This window comes from Meleagris gallopavo, chromosome 12 (assembly GCF_000146605.3).
Source record: "Meleagris gallopavo isolate NT-WF06-2002-E0010 breed Aviagen turkey brand Nicholas breeding stock chromosome 12, Turkey_5.1, whole genome shotgun sequence".
Lineage (NCBI taxonomy): Eukaryota > Metazoa > Chordata > Aves > Galliformes > Phasianidae > Meleagris > Meleagris gallopavo.
The window spans coordinates 16,026,927-16,034,582 of NC_015022.2; the positions used below are offsets into that span (position 1 = coordinate 16,026,927).

Here is a 7,656-nt window from a genome sequence, read left to right on the forward strand (position 1 = left end):
TTTTTTAAATAAGCTTTGTCAAAAACTTGGGTATTTATCCAAAACCTGAGTAACTAATAATATCTGGTAAAGGGGCCAAGGCCTGACCGAAGACTTGTCTCATTATCAGACAATAAACTGACTGATTGTAACTGTCACCATCAGCGCGAGTTCCCCATTTCTGACTCTCCTGCTAAACAAACCTCAATTCCTGCTGAACAATGACCAATTCTCCAGCTGAACAATAAATCAGGAAGTTCAAATCCACTTCTTACAAAGTGATTTAATAAAGGACTTATTTTACAGCCAACTTCCCAAGATAAGTAACACACATAAGAAAGCGGTTCCTTATTCCCAAGTTAGAATAACTGGACAATGCAAAAGATGACAAATAATTCTCTTCCATTCTCCTCAACATCCGAAGGGGCCCACAGCCAACAGCGTGCAATTGAGAGCAGCTCGCAGGCAGGAAAAGAAAGCCTGCCCTGCTCTCATTTGTTCATTTTACACTAAGAAGAAAGGAAGGATCATATTCACACTAGAGGAAAAATAACCCATGTGCATTGCAGAACTGACCCCAAATGCCAGCTATGTCTTATCACTGAAGCTATTTTCTCTCCAAACCAGAGAGAGGAAAAAAAAAAAAAAAAAAAGGCCCTGAATAAACACAAGTTGAAACTTACAGACAGATTAAAGGAGCAGATAATTCAGTGGTATTTCACACAATCCTGCTCGCCCATCAAAATGCCCACAGAAGGCTATGAGATGATGCAAGATCCTCAGCAGCGAGCCATCAGCTCTCATGCATTTCGGGAGAAAACCAAGTTTCCAAACTCCCAAGCAATTGTTACCACATCTGACCCACCCAGTTGTGCCCATCCACCAAAACAAAGCAGTAAGACATTAATGCTCGGTCCAAGACTGTATCTTAATCAGCAATGTCTCATTAAAAAGTTACTCAGAAAATAAAGGAACTGTGCCCCTACCCCACCCACACCACTTCTCAGGTTCCAGTCCTGCCATTCCACAGCCCTGAAGACAGCATTTCCCTGCAGGCATGCCCTCTGAAAAGCAGGCATAGTGTTATCAAACAAACCACAGCTGGCATCTCTTCCTAGAATAACTCTTTGTAAAATATTTCAACAATTGCTTGTGTAAGTCTGGAGTGTATTTGCTGGAAGAAGTCCCACAGCCATGTGCTGAAAGCCACTTGGAGCTGCTGTCCCCCACAGGTGTGATCACCACTGCAGATCCCAGGCTCCAGAAATGGTGGGAGCCAGGGGCTTTGTAGGAGAAGGTTTCTTGATGAATGCTGCATCATCAGTTGTCTGTGAACATGGTTTCCATTCACATTTCTGAAACAGTTTCCATTACAGAATAGACAGAAGATTCTTGGACCAGAACTGTAACTGAACTCCTGTGTACATCATTTCACCAAGGAGGAAGAAAACATGCATGATCTGCTAGGCAGAACACATTCTCTCTTCAGTGCACCTAAACTATACCATTACACAGAACAGGAGACCGACGAGGGGTGGTGCCTGTTTAGCACCTTGTTAATTTTCTCTAAACTATGTATCTGAACCAAAATTAGTATTCTGGTATCAGACGCTGAAAGTCTCCAGATAGCCTCCGAGGTGCATGAAATCGCCTGTGCAGGCTGCAAAGAGTTCTGCAGTGTGGGATCTCTCTTTGCATCTCCTCAGCACCAAGTCCTCTTCAATATCAGAAGCAGATCAAGCCTTTTTGATACACCACAAAAACAACTGAACACGTTTTTTTTTTTTTAATAAATCACAGCTCTTCCTCTATTTATGATATTTTCTATACAGAAAACATGACAATGAATTAAAATCTGAAAGTGTCCTTTGCAGTCATCATCTCAGTCCTCCACAGTGCCCACCAGCACAAAGATCCACTTTTTGTCCTGCAGGTCCAAGAACACCCACCCCACAGGTACCCAAAGAGCACAAACCAGCACTGCACAGCTGCCTTATGGCCTTCAGTGCAAGACATAGAAGCCAGAAAATGCAGGCACTACATCTGCTAAGAGGAAGCACAGTCTCAAATCTCAACAATTCACCAAGACCAAAGACAACCCTTAATAACTTGTTCACCACGAACCAGAAACTGGGGAAGAGACAGCTTCCATTTAGTATTCATTAAAAATATTAATTTTGCACCCAGTTAGGAAGCCCACATACTTTTTCTTTTTTTCAGTTTTTTTTTTTTTTGCTGCGGGTATCAGCTCAAAGATTACTATCCAGGCAGAGCACAAGCTCATGACAAGTGAAACAGCTTTTATACTTTCCTCTTCCACTTAAACATCATTATGTTACTTTCTTGCAACTTCACTATGATCAAAGTCCGCACAAAAGAGCAAAACAAAATGACATGAAGAAACTTGGAACTCCAGATGTTGGCAAAACAGAGTCATTTAGCTTTCATCGCAGATCGTTTTGTCCAAAAAATAACCACTACAAATCACATTATGCTCATTTTGGCAGGAAAAAGGATAAGACACAAAAAGAATAGCACAGTAAAGCAGTTTCCATCTCCCTCAAAAATAAGAACAGACTATTTCCGCTAGCAGAGATATGGCAACGAAGGACAGAAACAAGGCATTAACTATTCCAGCCGTACTGATAGCACACAGTAGCATCAGAAGGCATGTGATTAGGAGCCAGGCTCCTCTCCAAAACACTGGACCAAGTTTATGCATAACTCAAGCCAGCGCCCACTGGTGACTGAGTGCCCCCACTCAGCCCAGCAGCCACGTGGGCACTGCTGCTCTGGTACTTCCCATCTTCTCACTCCCCTGTCAGTGCACTCAGCACCAATCACCAGCATTTTGACCTTCTATTGATGAATGAGACTGCAGGCATCATCACCTGATGTGGAAACACCTGTGTGTGGCTCAATTAAAGTTTAGTGAAATGTCCCCGTACTTTCCACAGCTGAAACTGGAACAGAGAAGCAGGATGACTTACAGAGCCCACGCTTGTTTGCCTATGGAAAGAACCGGTGCCAACTGAGGTCAGTTCTCACTCTCCCGTAGCACCCAACAGCGATCAACAGACCATTCACTACTTCCAAGCGTCATGCACTCTTAAAGCATTTGCTCAAGACAAACATTTGTGTATCAGGTTCTTTCTTTTGATGGACGTTCTCAAGCAAATGATTTTCCTGTGTGTGTGACAACGAGGCCAAACAATGGCAGTGAAATTGGCTTTCTCTCTATCACTCCCTACTAAAGAGCTACTTCGTGCATTCACCTGCCAACTCTCAGAGCTGTTTTCCATGCTTCTGGATTCCTACAGGAACTTCGCAGCATCCCTTCTAATTTGTTCTTCTCTTTCACCACAGGGCAGCTCCCTTCTTGACTCCTTTGCCTGCCGACCACGAGCTGCCCCACACTGCAGCACAGTGAGCACACAGTGCTGGTGCTGTCAGCAGGACCCCCGTGTCCCCTCAGCCAGGAGCTGACACCACAGCTGTGTGTACCACCTGCTCCCTCCAGCCTGGAGCATCAGCTTGCTGTGCTAACAGCCATCAATGTGGAAAAGCTCACCAGGGCTCAAAACCTGTTTTCCCATTTGGCTGGAAAATTACCCGATGCGTACAATAGTTTTTATGATCATCATAAACCAGTTTTCCCCCATCCTGTCAGCTCTAACAAGAGTGTGTGTGAGGGAGGGAGGGGAAGCTTCCCCAAACTCATTTGGGCGCAGTGTTGAGCTGCTTTAATTGGAAGCCGCTTTTCCCTTCAAAACACTCACGCCTACTCAGCAAACCGTAACCGCAGCTGACTCAGAGGAGGAGGACAGGCTCCTCAGCTTTTCTTCCTGCTCGAGACAAAAACAAGAGGGCACAGCACCGCTGCCTCCCGCCCTCGTTCCAGGCACAGCCAGCTCCAGCGGCGCTCCTCATTAATCGAAGCCAGGAGAAACCTCACTCAGGGACGTGAGCGGTGACAAAATCTCTGCTCTCACAGTAAACAAGCATCCTCAGTGCAAGTGTGGGGAGGTACGGTTTTATAAAGCCGGACGGAAAGCCAAGCGGCATGTCATTGCTCTTCCCACACACATATAAAGGGCAGAAACAGGCCACCCTCCCCTTCCCCCTCGAGGTGCCTCATGCCGACATGCTGCTGGGCCGTGGCAGCAGTGCCTGGAGCAGCTTGCAGCAGACACAGGGCCCCACTGCTGCTTGTAAAGCACTCGCTCCATCTCCTCAGCGTCTTGTTTGCTTCCCCACTTCTGCTGCTGCTGTTTGTTTTCAGGACTGGGAGTACAGGAACAGGCAGTCTGCTCTAACCACACCCTAGATTAAAAAAAATATATGTATGCATAAACACAGACTGATCTGCATACATGCGCTGTGCTGAAAAACACTGCCTTGGCATAGAAACGCCCTCCACCTCTGTAAGGGGAAGCAGCACCTCGGCGCCAGGCTGCAGTAGCACAGATCCTGCCCTGCGGCTGGGAGGTGGCACCAAGCAGACACTGCACGGCGTCTGCAGACAGCGCCCACAGATCTCCATGTGCAAGAAGCTCCGACGTCTCAACAGCGTGCAACAAAGGTAAAAAAAAAATTAAACATCTCAGGAACATCTTCTCCCAGGCACCACACTCTCAGCCAGGAGCGTATTATTTACTAAGGAATTCAGACTGCAGTTCCTTGATTCCTGAAGATTGGAGGTGTTCCCTCATACTAGATTCCAGAATTCTCCTCAGATGAGCACTCTGCATTTAAGAAAGGAGAAAGTGGAAGTGCAGTGTAACACAGCACCATACACCTCGTGCTGCTGAAGCAAGCAAAGAGAAGGGCAGTTCCTGCAGACTTTGTCTCATCCCTGCCTCCCACCCACGTCCCACGCTACTCCAGACCAAAGTACAAAAAAACAGATCTCCAGGTGTTTCTTTAATTATTGATCGGACTCAGGAAAACCGACTCACCAAGCTCTGCTGCTCCTTCACACTGCGCTTGTTCCTCAGTACAGGAATGCTGGATATGGACATTCACTGCTACGCAGGATGCGGGGCACACACATTTTTCAGTGAACAATCACTTCTGACATACATCCACCTGCAGTCAGTATTTGATAGCTCTGGAAAGTCACTAGAATTTGTTTTCTAGCACTTTTAAGCATTAAAAGCCACCTAACAAATGCAAATGCAGCAGAAGCACACTACTCCCATGTGCATGGGGTGCAATCCCATTCCAACTCCACTCCTAAAAAGATTCTAAGACCCACTGACAAATGTGTTGCCACTACTAACACCTACACTCAGCTCACAGTACAGAGCAGGGCAAGCAGCACAGCCTCTTCCTCAGCTGTTATAGAAGGAGGACACGCACACAAATTGTAATTTTGCCCTCAGAAGACAACATGGCAATATCAGGTGATGGTAAGATGCACTCTGGGTCAGGTTTTTGGCTCCTAAGTCACATTTCAGCAATACGAGATTGCCTGTTATCAGAAATGCAGAAGCTTAAGGATTTTTTTTCCAAATTCATAAACCTAGAACAATTCTGAATTAAAAATGAAACAAGTGGGCACCCTCACACTAAGTCTATCTCACCATATGTAGCTTTATTTCCAGTACTTATTTCTGCATTCCTCAAACATCTCTCCAATTTTGAACAGAGCAGTACTTCCCTTCAAATGACAGTCGACGCTCTCAGCATTTACTGACACTATTTCTTTCTCCCCCAATATGTTTCCCAAATCTCACCTTGCAAATTCAGGGATTTACACCAGGGCTGCAGGGAACCCCCCTGCATCTCTAAGCCTTCCTCATCCCTCTTCCTACCAGTGCACGGAGCAAATCTCAGCTTGTACACTGCTTTCCCCAGCTTCAAAAGGAGCAAAATCTTTACGGTTACACTGGGAAACCCCTGGCACATCACAGAGCTGTGTGTGCTGTGAAAGAGTTGCTTTACTGGAGATACTTCAGCAATGTGGAAGGTAATGGGATGTCCTGAAACTTCAGGATTTGTACTGAACAGCCCTTTAGAAACAAAATGACTGAGAAGTCTCTACCCAGGAAGAGGCAGCCCTAGTTTCCCTGCATCTCAATGCTTAAGGCAGGAGGAGCTGCTGGAGTTACTCTGACCTCAGTGACGCCGCTGAGCTCCATCAGGACAAGCTCTGTGTCTCAGTGAGCAGCCACCTGCAACTGCAGGGTGATGCCAGGATGATAAAGCACAGTTTCAGTTCCCCCAAAATTAATGCAATACTACCAGGAAAAATGAACTCATGTAACTGACAGATCCACACCCACTGCCCTCCTCCTCTCACTGCACCTTTACTACAGGTGCCTACCAGTGAAGACCTGGATGGAGTATCAAAGCAAGAGAGAACAGTGTCATCATCAGGTAATAGAAAAGCACAAGCTGCATGGGATATTTCACCTACAGAAAGAGATTTTTCATAGAAAAGGAAACTAATTCAGTGCCACACAAGCTCTGTGCAGCTGCTGGCTGCGCAATGCACAGCCATGCATTCCAGCTCAGCTTTCCAGAAGTCACCGCAGAGAGGTCGGCTCTCCAAAGGGCTTCTGTGCCCAAAACAGGCACCTGGGAGCAGTGCAACAGGCAGGGAAAGTGCATCTAACCCTCACCCAAAATGCAGACATGGCACACGGGTGGCTTTAGATGAAGGACAACATAGGTCAGTTATGTTCCTCTCAGTAAGATGGGCATGGCTCCATGTGCCACATCACTGCCTGCTGCCACCGAAACTCAGCCTGGGAAGTTCAGGTGTCTGAGGTGGTGAGAAAAACTTCAATTTTAAAAATGGCAATACTTGCAATTTTTTTGTATTTTGCAATTTCTAATGGAGTAGTGAAAACAAAACACTCCATAGAACAATTCCTTTGAACACAGGAACAATCAAGACTTGGCAATACAAAGAGACTGCTAATATGAAAGAGCTTATTATACAACTCTTATTCAAAGGGAAAAGAGTTATAATTTTTAATTATTTCCTGCAGTCGGTTATGTCAAGGATGTAGCTAAGTGTCTGCCTTTCCTCCGTTTTCATACATGATCACAGTATACTCCAACTGTAAACGAAACCAATGCCTGTGAGCACCTGGTATTCTGAGCAGGACAGCAGCACGCAAACAGCAGCAATCCCACTGCCAGAGACGGGGTTATTTTCACCCCACTGAGGGGACAGCTCTGATCACAGATGATCAGAGAACCTTCCAAATGTAAACCCCAAGAGCTAGAAAAGTACTGGGTGAATGGCTATTTCCATATCCCCCAGTAACACGAGACACTGGATATTCCAACAAGCCAAGAGAGCACACTTCAACATGAGTATTTTTCACTGTATATTTCAGAAGTCTGTTCCTGCCTTAAGGCAAATGGGAACACCTCAGTTCAGTATTGCACAGCAGGAGCCACACGGAACCGCCTCCAGCACAGTGCAGAACACAACGTTGAGGTAACAAAAGCCACCAGGTACACCTGCACGTGTCACCAACAGCTGCTCTGCAATGAGCTCAGATGGCACCCAGCAAGGTTAGAGGTGTTTACGGACCTCTAAGATCATAGCTACACTTCCTGGACTCCATTCATCCCAGTTCAACCTTTTGGCAGAATGAGGTGCAGATCTTCTGCATGCCCAAGCAGCAACAACAACAACAGAAAAAAAGGCAAGAAGAT

General features: G+C 46.0%; 1 protein-coding gene across 1 annotated transcript in view; it reads right to left on the reverse strand.

Moving 5' to 3' along the window:
• Nucleotides 1-7,656, reverse strand: part of IGF1R (insulin like growth factor 1 receptor) — a 128,742-nt gene that overhangs the window by 90,908 nt on the left and 30,178 nt on the right.